This window comes from Mus pahari, chromosome 6 (genome assembly GCF_900095145.1).
Source record: "Mus pahari chromosome 6, PAHARI_EIJ_v1.1, whole genome shotgun sequence".
NCBI lineage: Eukaryota > Metazoa > Chordata > Mammalia > Rodentia > Muridae > Mus > Mus pahari.
In genome coordinates, this window is record NC_034595.1 from 30,507,612 (window position 1) to 30,521,927 (window position 14,316).

General features: G+C 36.3%; 1 protein-coding gene across 46 annotated transcripts in view; it reads right to left on the reverse strand.

The window, feature by feature from the left end:
• Ptprd (protein tyrosine phosphatase receptor type D) overlaps positions 1-14,316 on the reverse strand; it is a 2,152,432-nt gene that overhangs the window by 1,893,400 nt on the left and 244,716 nt on the right. For all 46 annotated transcript variants that reach the window (XM_029539561.1, XM_029539552.1, XM_029539551.1 and 43 more), the window contains one exon: positions 13,953-14,007. The gene's annotated coding sequence lies outside the window, so the exon portion shown is untranslated. The remainder of the gene's footprint in view (positions 1-13,952; positions 14,008-14,316) is intronic.

The following is a 14,316-nucleotide window of genomic DNA, read 5'->3' on the forward strand; positions in this document are numbered from 1 at the left end:
TAGAATTGAAGTCCCAGAAATGAATCGACATACCCATAGTCACTTAATCTTTGACAAGGAGCTAAAACCATTCAGTGGGAAAATGACAGCATTTTCAAAAAATGGTGCTGGCACAACTGGAGGTTCTTATGTAGAAAAATGTGAATTGATCCATTCTTATCTCCTTGTACAAAGCTCAAGTCTAAGTGGATCAAAGACCTCCACATTAAACCAGAGACACTGAAATTTATAGAGGAGAAAGTGGAGAAAAGCCTCGAAGATATGGGCAGAGGCGAAATTTTCCTAAACAGAACAACAATGGCTTGTGCTGTAAAATCAAGAATTGATAAATGGGACCTCATAAAATTGCAAAGCTTCTGTAAGGCAAAAGACACTGTCAACAAGACAAAAAGGCCACCAACAGATTGGGAAAGGAATTTTACCAATCCTAAATCTGATAGGGGACTAATTTCCAATATATACAAAGAGCTCAAGAAGGTAGAGTCCAGAAATTTAAAGAAACCCATTAAAAAGTGGCGTACAGAGCTAAACAAAGAGTTCTCAACTGAGGAATATCAAATGGCTGAGAAACACCTGAAAAAATGTTCAGCCTCCTTAATCTTGAGGGAAATGCAAATCAAAACAACCTTGAGATTTGGCTAAGATCAAAAATTCAGGTGACAGCAGATGCTGGCAAGGATGTGGAGAAAGAGGAACACTCCTCCATTGCTGGCAGTACTGCAAGCTTGTACAACCACTCTGGAAATCAGTCTGTCGGTTCCTCAGAAAATTGGACATAGTTATACTGGAAGATCCAGCAATACCTTTCCTGGGCACATATCCAAAAGATGTCCCAACTGGTAATAAGGACACATGCTACACTATGTTTTTAGCAGCCCTATTTATAATAGTCAAAGCTGGAAAGAACCCAGATGTCCCTCAACAAAGGAATAGATAGAGAAAATTTTGATATATTTACACAATGGAGTACTACTCAGCTATTAAAACCGATGAATTTATGAAATTCTTGGGCAAATAGATATATCTGGAGGATTTCATCCTTAGTGAGGTAACCCAATCACAAAAGAAGTCACTAGATATGCACTCACTGATAAGTGGATATTAGCTCAGAAATGTAGAATACCCAAGATACAATTTGCAAAACACAAGAAAACCAAGAAGAAGGAAGACCAACATGTGGATACTTCATTTCTACTTGGAATAGGGAACATAATACCCATGAAAGGAGTTACAGAGACAAATTTTGAAGCTAATATGAAAGGATGGACTATCTGGAGACTAACCCACCAGGGGATCCTCCCCATCATCAGCCGCCAAACCCATACACTATTGCATATGCCAGCAAGATTTTGCTGAAGAGACCCTGATATATCCATCTCCTATGAGGCTATGCCAGTGCCTGGCAAATACAGAAGTGGATGCTCATAATCATCTATAGGATGGGACACAGGGTCCCCAATGTAGGAGCTAGAGAAAGAACCCATGGTTCTGAAGGGGTCTACAACCCTATAGATGGAACAATAATATGAACTAACCAGTACCCCAAGAGTTCATGTCTCTAGCTGCATATGTAGCAGAAGATGGCCTAGTTGTTCATCACTGGGAAGAGAGGCTCCTAGGGTATGCAAACTTTATATACCCCAGTACAGGGGAATGCCAGGCCAAGAAATGGGAGTGGGTGGGTAGGGGGGCAAGGAGGGGGGAGGGTATAGGGAATGTTTGGGATAGCATTTGAAATGTAAATAAAGAAAATATCTAATAAAGGTTAAAAATAAAATTTAAAAAAAGAAATCATGTTTTAAAACAGCGTTTGCACTCACAATGACATCTTAAATTTTATTTTAGTAAACCCTTATCATTTTTATGTAATTTTAAGTTAGGAAAAACTGTAGATGAAAGGTTAAAATCCCCTTTATATTGAACTTTGGTCAAAACATAAGTCTATTTATTTTTAATTTAAATCATTGTGTAATTGTTCTTAAAATCAGAGAACACTTATTGAGTTCTCCTAATGTTTCAAGCAGTCACTAGACAAGGAGATGAATATAAATAATTCCCTAGTTTCTGGGAATTGCCTGTCTAGAAGCAAAAAAGCAAACAGAAGCATTGAGCCACAAATTTCCTTGATTCCAAGAGGAAAATTTTATATTTAAATCATCTTGAAAGTAAGACATACCGTATAATATATGGTTTTATTTCACATTAGAGTAGATTTTCCCTGTTTGCGAATTTTTAAATTATAGTATTGTCTTGATCAACCATTATGTCATACTGTGGGGCTGTTGCAAAATCCCGAACTCCCACTGGCAGAGATGGTGGGAAAAAAATGACACAAATGCCAAGGAAGGTTCCAAACAGATTTCTTCTTTATCTCTCTGAGCAACTCCCCCCCCCCTCCTGTCACATCCTGTTTTCAGTCCTCTGACCTAATCCCTCCCCCCTCTCCTGAATCTGGTCAGAGTTCAGCCAGGGTGCATGGTGATAGTCCAGTGACTCAGCAGGCAGTAAGTACAGGATCATCCAAGTGTGCAGGCTCAGGTTAAACAGGGATCATGGTGGTCTCACTCGCTTCCCACATGGGGGCAGCATCAATAAGGTGATAAAAGGTTAAAAAGATGAGGTGGGTTTTGCAGGCAATGTTATAAGAGAATGTTTTGAATCATGTAAATTTTTAAAGGCCAGAGCATATAGTTGTGATTTAATAGTGATCAGTGAAGCTTCGTGTCAAATTTCTGACTGTACATACAGTAGTTATGAACAATAAATGTCATATCCTTGCTTCTGATCATAAACTCAGATTATTCAACTTAAAAGAACTAACTCAGCTTTAAAAGTAGAGTTTCTAAATGAGGTGGATACTACTTTCTGGGCAGCAGAGAGAAACGGCCTTATAGATTTGGATATTCAAAGCCATTGATTACTCATTTAGTTAAGTAAGCTTGCCTAGATCTGTTGAAAGCCAAAATAACATATTTGATTTTATTTTATAAATAAAAAGAAAATATAGTACCTAAAACCCTAACAAAAGTATAAAATTGAGGGAATCCATGAAATTTTATTACACAGTATTACTATGAGGAAACAGATACACAATTCCTTCACAAAGAAATTCCAATAGGTACTACAGGGTCCCAGCTTAGCATTGAGAGTTCTACATCAGAGAGAAATATATACATGTCCCAAACTTGCAAAGCTAACACAGAGGCTGGAGTACAGGAATAGGGATGCCGAAACCTGCCTCTCCCAAGAGCATAAAGTGTTTCTACTAAATCTTTTGCTGCCCAATTTAATGTTGTAACTCTCTTAATTATTGAATTATTTCCCTATTTCTCCATATTATTTTAATATGTAGTGAATTATTAATTTTATCCATTTATTTGCCATTTGTTACTACCATTGTCAAATAATTAAGCAGGGGGATTTTACAGTTTTTGTTCCTGGAACTCCTTTAAATGCCTAGGGTGGTGGCTTCCACATGGTAGATGTTTAGCTGCTTCTGTTTAAGATATACATAAACAGGTTTTTTTGTTTGTTTGTTTGTTTTCCCAGAGGAAGAGGTGGTATTGTATCAAAGAACAGCAATTGGAAAGGAACCACAGTGGAGTTGAAGGTGTGATTTGAAGCAGTGGTTGGTTAGTGTAGTTTGCCTGAGGCTTTGAGAGGGAGAAGGCACTGCTCACTGCTCCTCCTGGCAGGGTGAGGCTGCCTTGGTTCCACACCAGTCTTTGCACTGCTCCCTCCCATTTTGTTTATAGCTTGTTCAGCAGTAGACACTGGGAAGCAGGTCAGGAAGACATCAAAGTAGCTGTGCTGTTCATATTTTGTTCTCCCTTTGGCAGCTCTTTGCACTGCTTCCTGCTGACACTACAATTTCAGCAATTTAATGATACCATTGTTTCTGAAAATGACACAGAAAGCGACACCTCCAGCCACTTAATTGGGGTCCCTGATAAAGTAGAGTCTGCTGTTTTTAAGGTCCTATTTTGGGTGGTTGTGTGTGATGGGGGCAGAAGAGAAAAGAGATTTATTTTCATTTAAAAATGTAAACCCTTATTAAGCAATTTTAAACTTAAGCTACATAATTAAGGTATGTTATTTCTATGGACACACTAAGAGGCTCATAAGAAGCTCACTTTTATTCACTGCAAAAATACTAATGAAATTATTAGTCTCTAGCTTATGCTGCCCTTGAGTTAATGCAATTTTACTTTTCATACAAAATCTATATTGTATTATGCCATTTATTGCTAAGTGTTCTGCTATTCCAAATATGTTCGTCAAAGTCTGTTCCACTGTTTTGTTTTGTTTGTTTGATTGCAGGCTGGTTGGGTTTTTTGCTGTTTTCATTGTTTTGTTTGTTTTGCTTTTAGATCTTTTCTGTTTGCTTTGGGCAGCAGAGTTGTGGGAAGACTTCTGCACATTTCCACATGACTGAGACTGGAGAGTTTTGCAACTATCTCAAGTTACTTTTAATCTATGTTTTACAGGCAAATGGATAGAACTAGAAAATATCATCCTGAGTGAGGTAACTCAACCCAAAAGGAGATGCATGGTATGTACTAATAAGTGGATATTAGCCAAAAAAAAAAAACAAAAAACAAAAAAACAAAGAAACATAAATAAATTACAGAATACCCAAGAAACAGCTCACAGAATTCCAAAAGCTCAACAAGCTGAAGAACCTAAGTGATGACGCTTCAGTCCCACTTGGGAGGGAGAAGAAAACAATCACAAAGGGATTGGGGATCTGAGAGAGAAAGAGGACACAGGGGTGGGAGGTGTGGCAGAGGGAAACAGGATGTGATCTTGGGTAGGAGAAAAGGTCTGATGCCCTGAGGACCCACAGAAAGAATGGAAACAGGCAACCTCAGGAGGTTGGGGGGGACCCTCCAGAATGCACCAGAGACCTGGGAGGAGGGACACTCTCAGAACTCAAAGGGGAGGACCTTAGATGAAATGCCCAACTCAAGCAGAAAGACAAGACATCAAGTGAGGGACAGGGATGCCATTCCACAGTCAAAAGTCTGACCCATAATTGTTCCTATTTGAAAGAATTGCAGGGATGGAAATGGAGAGAATCCTGAGGCTCAAAGTGGGATCCATCTCAAGGGGAGGTGCACTCACAAAAGGGATCTATCATGACTGCCCTCTGAGAGACCCAACAAGCAGATGAAAGAGTCAGATGCAGATATTATCTCCCGACCAATGGATAGAAGCTACTGACCCCTGTGGTTGAATTAGGAGAAAAGTAGAAGAAGCTGAGGAGAAGGGTGAACCTGGAGATGGACCAGCATTCTCAATTAACCTGAAATCCCTAGAGATCTCTTAAACACTAGACTACTAACCAGGCAGCATATGCAAGCTGATTGATCTGAGGCCCCCAACACATACACAGCAGAGGACTGCTGGGCCTGGGTTCAATCAGAGTAAGTGCACCTAACCCTTAAGAGACTGGAGGCCCCAGAAAGTTTAGAGGTCTTTTCAGGTGGGTATACAGGAAGGGGAATAAATTCTGAAGTATATAAATAAATAAATAGATAGATAGATAGATAGATAGATAGATAGATAGATAGATAGATAAAAATGAGAAATTTCATCCTCCTACAAATTTGTAATCAAGGTGATTACATATTTTTACTATTTTAATTCTGAACATTGTACACTCATGTACTCATGTACATACAGTATGTAGGTGATAATGTCACAGCATTTAGAATCTATATATTATACTCAGAGTGCTGATAAATTTAAAACAAGAAATGGCATGACAATTGTTCTTTTTATTAGAAGATAAGACAATTAAAATAAGTCTATGGGATGTTGGCTTAATAATACTAATTAATTAATACTATCATATTAACATTCTAAGGAAGATCAATTAAACTATTCTATGATATACACAGAAAGCATCTACAAAACTCTAGAAATGCATAAATAATAAAAATTCACAAGAAATCCATAAGTAAGAAGAATTCACTTAGTGTATAGGAGCTAGTACACTTCTTCTAACACCATAAATAATGGGAGGTTCTTCTTACCACACTTCGAATTGATGCTGGTAGTACTTGCTAATGAAATGATATTTTAATAAAGAACAAACGGATAAGTGAAACCGTGTTTACTTTAAGGAAGTAAAGCATCTCTGTGAAACTATAAAGGAATTATCTCAACTCTGACAGTGAAACTCCAGAAGCTGATAGGCAACCACGACAAGGTTTCTGGATACAGTGCTAGAAAACAAGTCAAAACATCATTCTACATAGAATAAACAAACAAATTTAACTTACATTAAAAACAAAATATATACATTAGTGTACAACCTAATTAAATGCTTAAGCATTAGACCAACACATTATGAACAGAAACTTTGAAACTATGATCATCCCAATTGAAAATAATGGTTGAAGAGGTAGTTCCTGTACAAGCATCACATGGTTAAGATATCATATGGTTAAGATAATGTTTTTAATAAAATTGATCTATCATCATGTCTGAAACAACTAAGAGTGAATTCCTTAACCCTCAGCAGAGAAGATTCTTCTTGAGGTAGATGGTTAATTAATGCAGTGATCCACGACTGGACAAAATTCAGTGATTGAGAGAATTTGGAGCACTCAGCCATAAATGGGATGTCTTATTCCAAATGCCTCCACTCAAGGCCCAGGGATCTATGAAGAAAAGGGGTGGAAGATTATAAGAGCTTGATTCTGTGGATAACTTCTGGGAAAGAACAATTTCTAAACATGACAAGGCTGATGAACATATGAGCTCACAGAAACTATGCTCACACTCAAGGCAGATATATAACTAACACAGAAGAGGAGGTTCTCTAGCCAGGAATATATTTGCCACTGATAGCCACTTGGAGAGAAAAAAAAAAAAAACACATTTCCCTCAGTGGAGTGACCCTGGGTATAATAACCACAGGAAAGGCCCATGCTCAGAAGTATTTGTTGGACACAAATTAGACTCATTTTTGGAGCTTGTTCTGTTCTGTTTTATTAGGAAAGAGGATGAAGGTGAAGTTGAGGGGTGGGAGGGAGATCTGAGAGAAGATGCAGTATAGAAAGGATTATGATAAAAAATACACTGTATAACAATTCCAAAGAACAAATAAAAAATTAAAATGATTTAAAGATTCAGAAACACATTTATTTGATCATAATGAGGTTTAAAGATTTAAACATTCTGAAACTGAATGAGAAAAGTAGTAGGAATTGTGGGAAAAGTAATAAAAGGGGAAGAGCAGACACATTTGTTCAAATCGTGTTCTAGATGTGTATAATACTTTCAAAATTTAAGATTAAAAAATAACCAAAAAAAAAACCGTTCATAATATTTAAAGCACAAACCACAATAAAGAATACGGAACAACAAGAACTCTTATTCATTTTACTAATCATAAAAGTTCAACCTTATCTTTGGAAGATAGTTTGATGTTTTCTTTAAAAATATTAAAGGTAATATTACATACTTTATTTTATCCTAGGTGCTCAAAAGTGCATTTTCCTATAAAAAGATGTACACATGCACTTATAATTGCTAAAAACTGGCAACAATCAAGTTCCTTTCATACACGAATATATAAACTGTGATACAGACAAATTGTGGTCTATAATTTGGCACTAAAAAAATTGAACTGTGCAAGCCATAAAAAAATTAAGGTCATTCTTGAACTAGAGTGCTCAAGCTTGGTGAAAACAATAGTTGGAATCCTAAAATCTGGAAAACTACTAAGTAATCAGAGAAAGGGCATACACGTTAAGAGGCCTTAGAAAGCAAAGATTTCCTGTTTTCTCAAATAATCACACTATGGGGAACATGGCAGATCATGTGTGGGAGGTTTCTATGGCTTAGGGAAGCAGACATATAAATTTGTTTAGATGGCACTGGCCTGAGTTCATATCCATTTAGGAACATAACATAGAAAAGAATGGATCAGCAAGAATAGGTGCTCTAACATCTAAGAAGAGTAAGCCTAATACAGAAAGCTGATAGTGTAAGAGCCAAAAGGAGAGAGAGAGAGAGAGAGAGAGAGAGAGAGAGAGAGAGAGAGAGAGAGAGAGAGAGAGGTGGGGGGGCATTCTTTATCCTTGACAGAGCATGAGGAAAAAATCGGCGAATAATTACAAGACAGGAAATGTTTAGAACTGTATCTGAAAGGAGAAAACAAGGCCACACAGAGAAATGGTCAATGAATCTAATGTTAAATTTGTGAAATATGCAAGAGCTGTATGGCAAGTTGTGGAATTTGGCAGTAAAGATCAAGTACATTGCTCCAGACATAGAAGTGGTGTAATTCTAGGTATGCAATTAGAGAGAACAGTGAGATTTTGAATGGAGAATACTGAGCTAAGAATCATCAGATGTACCTTGCCAGAAGCTGGGTTGCAGACGCATCATCAGCAGATACTGTATTTCAACAGAGTATTGAGTCACTGTCTTCTTCCTTTTTCCAGTTTCTTAATTGTAATGCTTAGGGGTCTGATTTGGTTTAATTTAATGTGATGAAAGACTTCCATATTAAATTAATAACTCTTTGTGAAATGGAATATCTTTATGGCACAGACAAATGAATTTGATTATCAACTAGCAATAAAATTGAATGTAAATTTTCTTTGATAAGGATGTGGAGAAAGTGGTAGCAAAATTAGATAATAGAAGATAAGTAGATAAGTGCATAAACAGCCCGACAGTCAGGAAAATAGATACTGACAGATAAACAGTTCAACATGGCAAAATTTAGGCTTCCAAATGTTGGTGCCTATATATATTTTTACATATAGTTCTTATCTTGTTATTTTTGTTAACGTTACTAAATCCAAGACAATTTGGAAAGAGAAAACTTCAAATTTAAAAATGCCCTCATCATGGCGATCGCATAGGTAGATTTACAGTCTCAACTAACCTGAACCCATGAGATCTTGCAGACACTGAGCCACCAACCAGGCAGCATACACAAGTTAGTCCAAGGTTCCAACACATATACAGCAGAGGACTGCCTGGTTTGGCCTCAGTGAGAGGAAGTACCTAACTGTCAAGAGACTTGAAGTTCCAGGGAGTAGGGAGGCTTGGCAGAGGGTGGGGTGGAGGTGGGGACATCCTCTTGGAGATAGGGGGAGGAGGAATGGGATTTGGAACTGTGGGACTGCAGACCTGGAGGGGATAATGTAACAGCTAGAATGTAAAGAAAATAAAAGTAAATTAAAATTGCCTTTATACTGGCTTGTAGGCAAGTTTTTAGAGAATTCTCTTGACCAAAGATTGGTAAGAGAGTGCTCTACCCACTATGAGGACTGATAAAATTCCTCATGTCATCCTCAATTTTATAAGAAGGCTGGCTGGTCAAGCTATGGACAACAAATGTGGAAGCATCATACTTCCATGGACAGTGCTTCACATCTAGAGTTCCTCCTCTGACATCCCTCAGTGATGGGGCACGAGCTAAAGTAAACCTTTTCCTCTCTGCATAGCTTTTGGTTATAATGATTATGATAGCAATAGAAAATAAATGAATGTAAGTTATAAATTATGTCCCTGGTCAGAATAGCCATCTTAATATAAAATTTATATGGATTATATTAACAAATATATTCTTATAATACTTAGAACATTCCATTAAAAAACATATTGTGTATGAGTGTTTGCCTACATGTCTTTTTGTGTACTGCAAGCATACCTTGTGGTGATGATGTCCAGAAGAATGTGTCAGATGTCCTGGAAAGGATGTTACAGCTATGTGTGAAAGACCATGTGGAAATGCGAACTCAAACCTGGTTATTTGGAAAAAGCAGTCACTGCTCTTAACTGCTGAGATATTCCTCCAGTGCCCTAATTTGTAAACTTTTAATATGTAGAATTGTGCTATGAAAGTTCTATATGAACCAAAACTGTGTAGTCATAAATACTTCCACATGGAACAACGAGGGTTGTGTTTTTGATAAATATGCATATGAAGATGGTTTAACATACATTTTCATTTTTTTTTTGTTTTAGTAAAATGTCTGAAAATAGGAATGATGAAACATACCCATTATCTCAGCATTCTGAATATTTAAATGGGAACTGTTTAATGCGGAAAAGAGGTCTGAAGATATAGTACCTACAGAATCACAGCACAGAAAGAAACACTTGGAGAGCTGGTCAAGGCCCATGGCATGAAAGTAATAGAAATGTATTTTCATCTACGTTATGTTTTATTTCAGAATCTATGCTATGGGTCTATGAGTCCAAGTGTTTTCAACAGTATGAAAATGTCTTTCATCTTAAAATTTATTTTCAATAACCCTATCCTGGTAAACAATAAGACAGTGGAAAATCCATTATATATCTTTGCTGGGAAAACAATAAATATCTCATTTCCCTATCAGTATTAAAAAACCATGATTACTTTTATCATTTATCACATGAAGCTCATTCCATTTTGAATCCAGGAACCAATAAAGAGTGCATGAAGAGAAGACCACAGTGGAACACCAATGTGTCTTTCTGTGTACACCATAGTCAGAGTGAGAAATTAGCAGGAGTAAGCGCTACACCAGAGTTCCTGCATAAACTCACCTTTTGTGGAACTAGTGATATTTAAGCATGTGGATGAGTGCTTTTTGAGACAGCTGACTGAAATTTAGCCTTAGATTTTTATCTATTTGATCATAACCTTTCACTGGAAGTAATTTTCAAAATAAAATAATGAAATAGACCAAAAAAATCTTTCAGTAACAAATTCATAATATCCACCAATGTCTGTTAAGTGACAGTCACGTGCAATGTTACAGAGTATTCATATCAAACTTTCACCAGATCGGCATATTTGACTTTTAATAGAGCTGTAGATAAAGTCGTAACATTGTCTCCTATTTCCGCCTTGAGCTCACACTCTTTTCATTACAGTCTTGAAGAAATAAAATGTCAGATTTATATATAGACCTTGCCTAACTAGCCCCAATATCAAAGTGCTGCCTCCTTAAAAGAGAAGAACTGTTAATATGCATTGACAATTGACAGCACTTCTGATGGCAAGGGAGTTGTTTTAAAGAGAGACTGTGTGCATGTGGAGAAGAAGAAAATATGAGATTTGAAATAGAATGTACATCGTGTGTGTGTGTGTGTGTGTGTGTGTGTGTGTGTGTGTGTGTGTGTGTGTGATGTTTTAAAAAAATACATAGGGTGAATTGAGGAAATATGTATGATTCAGTAAAAAAAGGACCAGGTCTGGTGGTAATCTCTACACTCAAGTAGCAAGATGATCAACAATTATCAAGGTCAATCTTGTCTATAGGTTAAGTAGAGACCAGCTTGGTGTACATTACAGCCTATTTTAAAAACTAAAATTAATAAAATAAAACAACGCAATGTTGAAGCTAAAATTTATAGATTATAAATTCACCAAGCTATAAATTACAGCAGTGCTATGTGGGGGGAGGTGTGGCTTGTACCAAATTTCAGTCATTTCCTTAAAGATCACGATGACAAAATATCCACACACTGGCATTTCTAATGAATAAAAGTCTCAGACGAAGTAATAAACAAGTTGTGTTGCACCGAGTACCCAGGTTAGGGGCTGATAGAATTATGGATATTATTGCTGAGATGAAACACCACGACCAAAGCAACTTGGGGAGAATGGGGTTGATTCAAATTCGTTTTCATAACACTGTTTATCAAATGAAGTCAGAACAGAAATACAAGCAGGCTAGGAACCTGGAAATGATAACAGCTGATGCAGAGACTATCTAGGAGTGTGGCTTAATTTCTTGTTCCCTTGGCTTGCTTAGTATGCAATCTTATATAACCAGGAACCACCTGACCAAGGATGGCCCTACTGACAATAGTCTGGACCCTCCTCCATCAATCCCTAATTAAGAAAAATGCCCTACAGGTTTATCAACACCCTGTTCTTATGAAGGTTCTACCCTCTCCAGTGACACTAGCCCTTGTCAAGTTGAACATATAACTAGCCAGTACATAGGCTAGCCTATAAGTTCTTTCCTTCTTGTTACAACCAAGCAGTTGGTTTTATGTTGTTGTTGGGTTTTTTGTTTGTTTGTTAGTTTGTTTTTGATTTTTTGCTTTGAGTGCTAAATTATTTTTATTTAATAAAGGATATTTTTGTGCATGTAGTTTCTTTGTTACCCCAGCAAAGCATTTTAGATTATTGGCTTCATACTATTTTAGTTTGGTCCTATGGCACAAGTTAAGCAAGTGCTTCTTATTCTTTCCTATTTTTCCCTTTTTCTGAAGTACACATTTCAGGTAAAGAGAGATCTCTTAAAACTAGGACATTCTCTTCTAAGAAACTTCTTTAGGGAGAGATAATATTCTAGAAAATAAAATGTAGTAAGTTCATTTTCACCTCACATGACATATTTTCAAGATAGTTCGGTAGGACAGAAAAATGTCATTGAGTAATTCAACAGATATATGTAAAGAACAATTAGAAAGTAAATTGATATTATATCTCTTTAAATTTACTTTAGAACTCTGAGAAAGACTGGAAAGAATGTACAGTTTTAAGAGCACTGACTGCTGTCTTTGACGATGTGAAGTTGTTGGCTAGAATCTATAAAATATAGCTCAGAATTCAAGATCCAGCAGCTCTGACACACCCTCTCCCAGCTTCCATAGTCAGCCCCACAATTATATGACAACTTTCTTTCAAATACAATCACATACATGAACAATAATAAATCTTAAAGAAAATAAATCTGAGCAACTGTAATTGCTTGTGAGATGGATGCCCTGCTATACTATACAAACCAAAGTTAAAAAGTTTTACTTTGACCCCTCAAACTACTTAATCATAAGAATTGATGCTCACAATTTAGTATACAGAGCATTTCTTTAAAGGAATAGCTCTGATTATTCCTTTAAAAGCATAAAGAAAAAAAACAGAAAAAGTAATACATCTTCACCTTGTTTAATGGCTTAAAGGGATATTCTTAATAAAACTCAGTCAAACTATTTGATAAAACATCCCACTTTTTCTTATCACAACTATCATTTAGTCTAGTCTCCATTAACAAAATCTTCCCATTTTCCACTCTATGCTCCTACCTTTTTCTTTTTCACAAAAGAAATTGATTTCATCTAACTACACATACCTATGTCCCATTCAGCTCAAAATGTCAATTGCTTCTTTAAACCAATTCTTTCATGGTATATGAGGTCAATTAAAGGCTTTCTTCTCTGAAGGTTCCCTCCACTTAACTTGGCAACTTGCCAGTCTCTGCTTGTGATAGTGTAATAAACATGTATTCCCAGCACTTCTTTCCCCGTTTACAGATATAATTACATCTAGTATTTTTACAGCAACAATTTTTCTAGGACTTGTTATTTGGGGAGCAAAACAAGAGCACAGAAGCCTTAGAGCATGTTCAGTATCAACTCAAGTTATCTTTCATTCCCTACTTTAGTATCCTGACAGTTGCACAACAGCAAACAGTTATAATCCAACAGGCAACATACTTTCAATAACTACCACTTTTGTCATTGTTTTATAAGTCCAAAAAAAACATACAGCAGCAAACATAATGTCTTTGATGCCTTAGAGATGAGGAGCTATAATACAACTTTGACATTGCATACTTCTACAAAACACCAACCATCTTAATGCCTTGGTTTGTTTGCATGATCAAAGAAAACAACCTCTCTTACAATGTTTTAAGAAGTTACATGAGGGTAATTCCCCTAAGATCATGGGACAGAAAGCTCTCAATTGGATGTTAATAACTTGTTGTGATACATCATCTCTTCAACTATACTATTAATTCTAAAAAGAATACAAGATTCTGTTGGAAAGAACAAGAAACAATACACCTTGTATAAAATCAAGGCTTTTGCACAAATTTAATAGGGAGTGGGAATTGGTATTTTTATCCAAAATGAGAAACTATCATCTTATATAGAGAATTAAAAAGAGAGATAATTCAATTTCATTTGCCAATATTACTTACTAGTTGTGTGATTTTGAGATAGGTCCTTTACTTCTTTGATTCTTCATTTCTTCACCTGCAAAAATGAGGACATTATACTAAATATATGTTCTTTTGAGGTTATAAAATACATCAATTTATTTATTCATTCTATGAATGAAAATTTATTCAAATTTAAAATATGAAAACATACAATTCTATAAGCTATGAATGAGGCAAAATATTTAGTCTCTCATCTTCTCTCAAGTACTCCTTGCTACTTGAACTGTTAAAAGAAGATTTTATGTAGCCCTGCTACCTGGTCAGTTATTTGGAATTGTTTTTGTTTGTTTTGTTTTGGTCTCTCTCTCTCTCTCTCTCTCTCTCTCTCTCTCTCTCTCTCTCT